Source organism: Phaenicophaeus curvirostris, chromosome 1 (genome assembly GCF_032191515.1).
Source record: "Phaenicophaeus curvirostris isolate KB17595 chromosome 1, BPBGC_Pcur_1.0, whole genome shotgun sequence".
Taxonomy (NCBI): domain Eukaryota; kingdom Metazoa; phylum Chordata; class Aves; order Cuculiformes; family Cuculidae; genus Phaenicophaeus; species Phaenicophaeus curvirostris.
In genome coordinates, this window is record NC_091392.1 from 11,626,845 (window position 1) to 11,638,602 (window position 11,758).

Consider the following 11,758-nt stretch of genomic DNA (forward strand, 5'->3'; position numbering starts at 1 on the left):
TGTTTCTATGGACTGAGTTATTTTCTCATTTAAGTTTCTCCTTCAATTGCCTTAAAAAAAGCAGAATACTTCCTGTCATGAAGGAAATGCGGATAAATATACAGGATATTCTCTAATGCAGTAGCAAGATTGCATTTTCTTGATTTACATGAAATGAATAATTACTCAGAGCAAAACAGATATTATCCTTATTACAGGAAACAGCGGTTTCTAATGCTTCTTCCTTCATCTTCGGAACAGGAACAAGTAAACCCAGCTTGTAGCTGGTCATATTTCAGAGCTCCTTTGTTTTCTTTGACATTTTTTTTCAGTTTTATATAAATTAGTCCAATTTGCCTGGGTAATGTGATTCATTCTGTTGTTTGTTTACATGTTCAGTGTCCTTAAAGCTGGTAGTAATAATGGGCTGCTACTTTTTGTCAAATAGACTCGTTCACCTTTATCAGTAACTGTGCAGAACACAGAAAATCAATGGTCAAAGTTATTAATTTTTAATTTTCATCGTGAATTGAATACCATTATGGTGTTTAGCCAAATAATGCATTAAGTCTAATGATGCCTGGTATTATAAATTACATTGTGAATATAAACTCCTCTTTGAAGGCTTTGCCTTGGAGCATTCTGTTGATCTATTTAAATATGACCAAAAAAAAAAAAATCACATGGACCAGGGGAGGATTCTAACAGAAGATTTTTTTTCATTAATAAAATACACAGAATCATAAGTGTTAATAGAATAAAATCAAGCAACACAAATCTTGGTTTTTGTAAAAATGTAGTATCGAAACAGGCATAAAATCTATTTCTAAAATAACAAGAAAATATTTTGTTTTTAAAATGTTATGCTTAGCAATAGAAATAATATGTGCTAGCTAAATACTGTCAGCATTATTAATACCAAATCTTAGATCCACTGTGATGGAAGAAGAATGCTGTAATCAATATTCATAAGACGTGGTTGTAACTTTGGATTTTACAGCGTTGAAGAAAATGGTAAAATCGAGAAATAAAAACCTTGCTTAACAAAATATTTTCTTCTCTCTAGTATGCAAAAATAATTCTTTCTTGTCAGTGTCATGAGATCATCCGACTGAACAATCTGGCAAACAATTCTACTCAGTTTATTCCATCATTTTGAGTTTTGGCTGGTACATCTAGGCTTTATTTCCAAGAAAGTTGATGCTGTTTTCAGCTTCTCTCATAAGAGGCATCCAGATGATCCAGATATTTCCCTAAGTAAAGCAGAACTATAAAACTGAGTTGTGAGCCTTCACTGCAAGAATTTGAGGAACCCAGATAAAGAAAACTACGTATTGATAAAACTGTCTAAGGGAACAAAAACAGGAAATGTTTTTAGATGAGAAAGATCTATCAGCAATTTAAACAGGAAAGACCGAGTACTGTTTGTTACTTTAGAATGCTAATGCTGTGTGCAGAATGACCATTGCCCGAAAGATTAGAGCTTTATTAGAAATGCAGTCCAAGGTCAGGCAGTCCTGCTCAGCAGTGGGAAGTGGTCCACAAGACACTTTGCTGGCTGAAAAAGCTGAAACTGGAATTCAGAAAAGGGAGTCAGAAGTCAAACTACCCCTAAATGAGTAGGACAAAGTTGCAAACAAGAATTATGATCAGAAAAAGATGTAGGGCACTCTAAAGAAAGCAAAGTATTACAGCTAGGGTCAGAGAAGTTAGAGCAAGCTGTGAAGTCCAGACAAGCAGTGTGCTTCAGCTGGAACCACCAATCAGAAGCTGATCACAAATGTATGGAGCTGCCCCATAGAATGGGTCATTTTCAGTAGGACAGAAAACCTTGGGAAAGAGGAAGAGGAGGCATAGGTTTAAATGTCATCCTGATACTGTGCTTTGTGGTGTGACTGATGGATGGGCAAGGCAGGTAAGTGGTGGACCGGCACTTGTTGGGCAGATGGTCTCCCAATGCCGCTCCTCACTGAAAAAGAAGGTTACAGGGCTCATGGCTCAACTTCTCATTACAATGCTTAGCTCCTCTTTTACTGATGGATAAGAATTATCATGTTGTTGAGCAGCTTCAGTTCACAGTTCCCCGTTCCTGAAGCTCACAGCAGTCTCTGCCTCCCATGGGTGGGCTGGGCTGGAGCCTAAGGCTCTGGCTTTAGAGCAAACTTAGAGAAAAATGGACAGTTTTTCCCCCAGAATCTTGTCTTAGACTGAAACCAGATAGGTAGTGAGCAAAACAGTTTGGAATCCACAAGCTGCATTTTTACAAAACCAGAACAAACAGAAAACAAACCACAAACAAACAAAAACACCCCAAAGGCTTATATTATTCTCCAAAATTCTAAACTGACCCATTTGGTAGATTTCCTTCATCTTAAATAAGCCTTCTCTCTCACTGATTTCTGCTTCGTTTGCATATTGGAGCAAAGATAAAGGAAGTCCCATCACAACCCTTGTGTGTGCTAGGCAAAGTTGACATGAGTTTGGGCTATATTGTGCTTTTTTGTTTCTTGGACGTATTCTAAAGTGTCTTCAGTTGATGTATAAACAGTAGGTTTCTACAACACGTTTCTATTCCTACAAAACCAGATCTGATATTATTGTATTCTCTATTAAAAAGTAGCAATGAGATGGTACAGAAATATTATTTCTAAAAAATTATATTAACATTGAAACAGTGCTGCCAAGATATCTACTACAGTACTTTGGTTAGCTTGAGTCACAATAACAGAAAACAAATGCACAATTCACTTCCTTATGAATTAAAAGGTAGGAATAATCAGCATTTTACTGATTTTTTTTATTTTCAAAAATTGGGGTTTTTTTTTTCTGAAAGCCTGTAGGGTTTTTGATTGAGTATTTAATGACATTCAGACTGAAATGCAGCAATATGCTTTATCTATGATTCAGACCACAGAGAAATTTAAAAGAAGTAAACTGGCAGATTTTTGAACTATATAGAGAAAATTTTGTATCTTTATACTGAAATGTATTTCTGTAATTTGTGCCATTTCTTGTAAATGCTATGTCCAGATTTTCACTGATGAATGGGATTTTAGAAGGGCTCTGCAGATAACAGAACTCTTCTGTTCTGTTAAACACTGTGTTTCATAACTTTGAAATAATTATGATACCATGTCTGATAAAACTTCCATTTGAGACACAGGCCAACAAAACATTAAGTAATGATGAGACTAAGGCAGTTACACAGAGTGACCTAGAACGATTGCAATGCTGGACCCTGGGGGTGGGGAAGATGTTTATATAGCTAAACAAAGAATAAATACATGGAGAGGCAATTTTACCTCTTCTTGAAGTTTTAATGAGACTAAGATTGAAATACTACTTAGAGAGCTAGTGTTAATGCACAAAAAAAGGAAGCTGAAAAACTACAGTCAATCTATAAATCATCATAGATATGCCCATGGGGAATTCTGTAATAAAAAGAATGACGAACGTGAGCAGTAACAGAAGGAGCTGGCTGCACTGTGCCTCACAGCAGCTTTGGGCAGTCTCTTTAGAAGGTACTGAACTCTTTTTACTGAGGCAAAAGCATAGGTTTAGAGCAGTCACCTCATGCCAGGCAGTACATGAAGGAAACCATTAAAATGTTCTCTCTCAAATGAAGGGATCTCTCTCTCAAAAAAAGTGATAGAAAATCAAAGTATACAATCTGGGTTTTATGCTTCCTGTTATCCATATAACTATAGTTTAGGAACGAACTGTAGGAAATCTTTTTTAACCAGAGATTACAGATTGCTTCAATGTGATCTTGCGAAAGATCCTGAAAGTGAAGCTGATTCTCAAAACAGCATCGCTGTCTCTTATTTAAACCAAAGCTGTGTGACTTGCCACAGGTAGCTGTGATATAGAATTCTGTAATTTGAATAAAAAGAACCTTTCAATTCATTATGAAACTCAATGGAGATACCTGGCAAATTTCAAGTTCCTTTAAATTTCTTTTTAGCTCATTGCTAGCCTGATGGCTGCTAGCCCTTACTGTTAGAGTTCAAACCCCAATTTGTGTTACTGATTAAAAATTGCCTAAAAGCTGTTGGAAAAGAGAAGTATGGATATGTAAGTATGCTGAATTTTCATTCTTATTTACTAAAGTTTCAGATCTTGGTGACTGGCAGAAAAGAGAAGCTGGTGTGAGCATTAAAAAAATCACATTTGTGGTTATGTTACTGTGCAGAGTAGTCCAACTGTTCAGTCTCTCATCTGATATCTAAACAAGATAGCATATGTAATTGAGAAATGCAACAATGAGAAGTGAGGAGAGAAGAGATAGTGCTTTCCAGTTACCCTGTGATGTGTGAACAAGTAATACAAATGTGTGACTCGACAGTGGCGATTACAGAGACAAAGGACACTGTGACAAGCACTGATAGTGAGTTGGTTTTACACAGGGAATCCCCACACTGTGCAGTGATCAGGAGCATGGCAATTTCTGAGCTAACAGGGCCATGCAAAGAAACCTGCTTTTATTACTGTGCTTCAAGGAGGACTTCTAAGATCAGGCTTAGCACAGCACCTCACCTAAACTGCAGAATTTGGCTCTTCAGCATCATTTGAATGTGTCTGTGTGACCTCTACTAGGTTCCACACTATAAAACAGTAATGAATGTGCATAACTTGCTACGCACTATTTGAGGCCATAATGAGAGAGCAAACAACCCAGATTTCAAGGACAAGAAACAATAAAGTCATACAAACGTGACAATTCTCTTAGGAACAGGTGCAGTACTGACTTGGTCACACCAGCCTAGTCTAACCAAATACAAATATTATTTTACACACCAAACTTTTTCATTTAAACTTCCTCCTTATATATGTATTTATATTGTTTATTCACAAGCTTCTTACAGCTTCTAGTGGGTTGAAGCAGGCAGTGGGGTATCTCTCTATTCATGCTTTTTTGCTTTCTAATAGGATCTATTCAGAGAAAAACAAAAGCCCGATTGAAAGCCGGGAGAAATTTTGTATCATACAGTCATTTAAATGTGAACTAGGACATTCTCGGGACAATTACATAAAAATGGCAAGTGACCCTGTGTACAATAGTTGCTTTCAACAGGATCCAAGGCCAAGACAGGCTTTTGACAGTTACATAATGCAGATGGGTCATGATCAGCCAACACAGAAATGTTCAGCACTCTGCAAAACCAGAGTCACATTTAGCAAAGTTGAAACAAACAAACAAAAAAAAAGACAGACAAAAAAAAAGCCTTCATTTTCAGCATGTTGATCAATTTTCTATTTAATAATATTCAGATCTAGAAATATTTATTTGTAGTCTGAAAGCTAAAAACCAATAGGAAGATCAGAAAAGGCTGAAGTAGGAAATCTGGGGATCTTCAAACTTTGAAATACCTGTTTGCACATCTGCAATGAAAACTTATTTCTGAAACTACAGATTAGTGACCATATATGCTATTGATCTATATGAAGTACATATATTTTTATTTAAAAATATTTCACTATGCTTTGTTACAGACTAATTTAGTTATAGAACTGAATTCCAGAATTCACAAATCCAAATAATTTATCTAGCATACTGCCACTTCTGCTTTTCTTCCTGCTTTTTCCACAGCAAAAAATGTTGCTTAGTACTTTGTGTTAAAGGTTATTTGCTCTTTCTTATGCCACAATAGTAATTTTACAGGAAAATACCAACCTTATATCTGAAAAAATACAGTTGCATTGGCTATCACCACATTGCAGCAGTGTGAATTTTCTCTTCTCCCGATGGTAATAAGGTCTTAAACTACATGGAATTGTGGCATTTCAGTGTATTTAATTTATACTGTTAAAGCCAAAGGCTTTCCAAACAGATATTATTTCTCACTGTAGCTTGAAGAGAAATCTGTTGGTATTAAGAGTAATTTATGGTTTTCTCTCGCATTCTCTCTTTAACTTTTAGGATGAGACCAAGAAGGTTAAATACTGACTTACTGGAATTGTAATATCATTTCAAATTAACTATCCTTTTATGGTATCCCTTCTTTCAGAATAGCTGGACCCTAATGTTCCCCAGTAAATATTCCAAAATACTGTAACAAACAGTCATGTAAAAACACATCAGCAAGGAAACTTTTTAGTAAGTGAGGCTAGTAAATGGTTTGTTTATATAAACTGGTGTTCAAATACTAGTATCTTAATTTTGTGTGACTAAAGACAATGTTTCATTATTTGCTCTGAACTTTTTCCCTCCTTAAACCTTTTTGTACTCACAGAGTTACTTTATGGTAGTGAAGTGAATTAAAATTTGCGTTATAGACCAAGGTTTCTGGATCTGCCCTTAGGTTACTGCTTTTAATATCTAAAAACTGAATTACAGTAGTGGATATTCTTGAGAAGCAGTTTTTTAATGCTAAATAATTAACAAATACCTCTATTACCTGTCATGCAGTCTTTTCTGCTTTGAGATTAGCCAGATTTGGTTACTACTTTTGTTTGCCAAGATGTAGGCTGTCAAACTGTGGAACAAGCATACAAAAGACTGAATCCAAGAAAAGTGAAAATTAAGATTGATTAAAAAAAAATACTGAACATTGAACAAGTCTTGTTTAATAGGATATGTTTTTATAACTTAAATTGTCATTTGCTGCCTGTTACTGACATGATTGTCCTGAATTTGATACTAATTAATCTCTTGAGGCTGTTTTTCATCAGAGCTTTTTCTAACCTAGTTAGGGAATTATTCCAAAATACTTCCGTCTCTTAAGACAGTAAATACAGAAGTATTTATGCTTTAACTCTTCTGTGGAGCCTTCCTTACTATTAAATAACCATGAAGATAAACCGTAATTTGATATTCTTCTTATAAGTGGCTTGTTTCCAAACCTTCTTTCTGCTCTTCCAAACTCATTTCCTCCTTGTGGCCTCTGGTATGGATAGACTGCTAGGGAAACAACATAAATAAGTACAGCTACATCTTTTTGCCCAACCCTGATACCTGCTCCTTAACTGAACCAGTGCATCATCATTGCATATCAGTGTAGAATTGTGGAAAGGCAGGTCCTTGATAGTAAGAAAAGGGTATTTATTATGAAAGTAGTATTGAATCAGTTAATTGCCAAAAACATATAAAGAAGCCATAAAGCAATCAGGCATTGGCTGACAAAAGTCAAGAGCCTGACAGATTAATCATTACTTCTTTAATATACGCATTGATTAATAAAGATCTTTCCTACTATAATGTACCAAAATTTCATAAAATTTGGTAGAAATTGTGTGACAATAAACTGAAAAATACAGAGAGAAAAAGATTTCCTCCAAACTGTAGTATTTTTCAACAGAAAGGATATAATGATCTTATTTAGACCCTTATCTTGATCCCACTGAATTTATAATGAATATTTGAAGAATTGCAGTGAACTTAAGATAATGGTTTTGTGCAGAGTATCTTGATAGTGGACTTAATTTGCTGCAATGCAAAGCAAAAGTGCAAGTTTACAAGTATTTAATAATCTTCATTTAGTTTGGGTGAATGAACTTGTACAGACATTGAGAAATAAGTATAGTGGTTAATAACACAGTACTCTCTGCTGTGTTTTTCAAAAGCAGGTATTACGATGCTGGTTGAACTTCACTGTGGGCCATTAGCCTCCACTTAAATATCCCCTGTGGTTCTTCCTAGTTGAAAAGTGTTATACTTCCCTAATCCTTTTTAAGGGATAGCTTGCTTTTACATGCTAAATGTAGCTACTTTTTCTATCAATTTTCTGTTTGTCAGCTTTCTTTGACTTAGTTACGCTGTTCATAGAATCATAGAATCACCAGGTTGGAAAAGACCTCTTGGATCATTGAGTCCAACCATTCCTATATGCCACTGGACCATGTCCCTGAGCACATTGTCTGCCCGTCTTTAAATCTGTCTGCCCCTACTGTCATGTTTCTGCATCATGTTTAGTAAAGGCTCATGCTAGACCGCAAACTATCCAAGGTATAGCCCAAAGTTTGCTGTGTTTGGAAGAACCATCCATACTTAATTCACCTTATAAATAATAATAATAACAATAATACAAAAGTTAAAAAACCTTAATGGTAACACAGATATGATTGCTATGTTTCAGCTACTGCCTAGCAACATTGCAATCAGTGGTAAATGCCTAGATTACTCGGCTTAGGTCTTTGTATTAAATTCTAAATGTGGGGTACCATTTCTTTTTAGTACAGAAAGACTGTACACAGAAGCAGAAACTTGGATGAAGCAGAAACATTCTTAACACATACACATAGAAAAATGTATCCTTTCATTTCACCCCACATTATGGGAAGGATAATTTGCAAAGGTCTCTCAAGACGTATAGTGTAAATGAAAAATGCACAAGGAGAGCAGCCTGATGAGAAGAACATGGTAATATTAAGTTCATATTGTTAATGATTATAAAATGTGAGCAAAGTCAATGTTGAAGTAAGTCAAGTTAGCTAAAAATTTGCAAATGGTTGATGCAACATGAAAATGGAAAAAATAACACAAGCAGTGATGCTATCCAAAAGTGTCAGAAATGCCATATTCCCTGCTGTTTGCAGTTCTGAAAGCATTCAAATGACACCTTGCATCTAAAATCACAATTACCAAGCCTCTTCTTCTGCTTCTGTGCTGAGGAGAAGAGAGGGATTGCTATGGAGACAATATATAGCTAATAGCTGGAGGGTAGGTGGAATAAATTCAATAAATAAACAGTCACAGCTGAAAAGAAGGAATGAGGGATGACAACCAAGTCTGACAAAAAGCTTCTGATTTTATATTGAAACTTTAAAAAGAATATAGGAATCAAATACTGTCACTAAAAATTTATAAAGCCATTGAATCAATCAGGGAAAACCATCAGGAAATGATCTGTTCAAAATCAGAAAATAATAGACAACCATAGAACCTTTTACTAAACTCTGCAGCTGTTCCTATGGCTTTGAACTGGTCATTTATATTATTGCACTCTCTGAACATCAGATTACTATGAAATCCCTCTAGGATTCCATTCTGGGCACTGTGTGAATACTTGCCCTCTCTATTTAGCCAGTTCATTTATTCCTGTACTGTTAAAAACCAGCAAAAAACTGGACTGGTATGACAAGCCAACTCCAAGGGATAAAATCAAACAACCTTACAAATCACCTGCTGATTTTAAAAAGCGATTATATGTCTGAGAAAGGCCATTAAGTAATGCGTACTATGACAAGTGACACACAGTTACGTTAACGGAAACACTTAACACTGTTACCATGGGTAGTGTGAAAAACATGTCCAAAAGGGGCCACTGCTGTTGACTGCCACTATTGATTCCAGAAAATCTCATTAGTTCTGCTTCTCAACAAGTCATGAAATACTAGAGAAATGCCTGTCACTGTTCTTCTGACAATTTGAATCAAATATTAAAAAAGTATAGTCTGTTTTTTATGTCTCTGTTCTGTATATAGTTCCTGTTCATAGTATTTTATTATTATAATTTTAATAATTACATTATGATTATTATCTATTATTACATTACTGAGCAACAGAAATATTTTAATGGTGGGAAAGGAAAATCGTCTGCAGTTGTTACCTTCCAATAGTCTTTTTGTGTACTTTGTCTGGCGTCAGATCTTTAATTGCAGAGCCTTTTCCTTTACTGACTTCTCAATTTTCAGTCAGATGGCTTTTAATTATTAACTTGTGCAGTTTTGTTCTGCCTGTCTTCAGATTCAGGAACTGGTTCTTATTCTGTCACTTACTATAGCTCATATCCCAGAAAAGGAAGAGAATCTTTTTGGGAGTGGTGAGGACAAGAAGGATAGAAAGTCTGAAGGTTGTTTGGTTTTTTTTTTTGCTAAAGCTCCAAATTCTACAGATCTCTTCTGTCTTAGTTATTCACCAAAACTGTAGCTAATCTGCATGACAACTTTGTTAATTTATGCTATAATTTGCAAGAAATTAGCTGTGTCTTTTATTAGCATACAGCCTGCCTTCTCTGAGTTAATTTTAGTTCCTCATTACTCTTCTGTAAAATAATACTAATCTTTTAATAATTTGCAAATACAACTGCCAGAGCTATGGTTAGAAGATTGCATTCAGCTCATTTTTCTCCCTGTTGTCATCTAGTATCCTTCTAATCAAATGTGCTGGCAGTGAACCATAGCAGTTGAGAAGCTGACATATATTAACTTTTCCTCCTCCTACTTCAGATGCCAGAACCTACTGCAAAGAAACTATTGTGACTGCTGAGGGCAGTAATATGCTGGAATAACTGAATCCAACAAATACTGTTTACTAGAGAAACTCGTGAACTATTCCCTTGAATTGCTGTCATAATTGATGGAAGAGAGGAAGTGGGTGTTATCGGGTTATGGAGAAAGAAATAGGAGGGACCATAACTGGGAAGCTTGGACTCTTACTGCTAACATGTCTTTCATTTTAATGTAAAAAGCATCAAGAGGAGCTACATGACTCCAAGTTTCTTTAACAGCATATTGACATGTAGCAGAGGTGAGCATGCATTGTAGAGTCCTGTATATAGAGAACTATGAAGAATCCTCAGGTTCCCCCAGGACAGTAAAACTGCGCAGTTCAGTGAACCCTGATGTGTAACAGTGCAACTGCTGTTCTCTGACTACCACCTGTCTGTCTTGGCCTACACTTTCTGTCTTTCTGAACTCTACTACTGGGAAGGCCACTAGATGTTGCAGCAGCACATGGCTGGTTCTGAGTTACCTGACCTGTTCTTGGTACTGTAGGAGACCAGAGAGAACACCATGGAACTAGGCACGTGTTAACCTTCTCTTTGCCTAGGATGGGTTTGCAATGCATGCTGGCATCTGTGCTGGCACAGTGGTTAAAGCAGATCGAAACCATGCTCCCATCATGAATTAAGATATTTTCTTCTCATTTTAGCTACCTATCACTTAGTTATCTAATCTAAGCAATTTATTTAGTAGGTGTTACCTCCATATAAGCAATGGGAAAGACAGAAACTTCTGAAAGACAGATTAGATGAGTCATCTCCTAGGCTCATCAGTGCTCTACACTGATTACAAAGGAAACCTATATGACTAACTTAGGTTATGCCACTTTTCAGATAATAATACCTTGGAGACATGAATCCTACCTAACCTGAGTGACAGGGAAATCAGTTGAAAAAATACTTAACTGAGGGAAGTTGAAATATAAGACTGCATAGAAGCTAACAAGTAAAATGATAGAAGTAGTAAAGCAATAGATCTGCATGTCATTGTAGTAAAGTATTATAAATGAGCTTGTAGTGTAATGAAGCTTTGTTACAAAACACCACAGTACACTCTAGAATTTGAGACATTACCTTGTGTGTTGAAAATCTTGTATTTGCACTGAAAAAAGGCCCTCGAAATTAGCCAGTGCCACAGTGTTTTGTAGGTTTGTTTATATGCACTGGTAATGGTCTAGGATATTTCAACGGCTTTAAGCTAGTGATGAAAATATCTAAGCACATTAACTCTGTGATCAAATTGTCAACTTTACAAATAAACAGAATTCTACTTGTGTATTACAGCAACAGTGATGTATGCCTACTGTGATTTTGGAGCTATGTATTTTGACAGGAAGCTTTGAAAAAATAAGTCCATAATATAAAAACTGTAAAAAGAAATCTGCAAACATAAATAATTCACTCCATTTAACTGTCCAAAATGAAACACAATTGCATCTTTTCTTTTTTGGTGCATTTTTAGTTATGGTACACAGTAAACCATCAAATGGAAACAACTGATGTATTGTGAGGCTTCTAACAGTGGCTGACACTAGTTCAAACAGATGATCTTGATC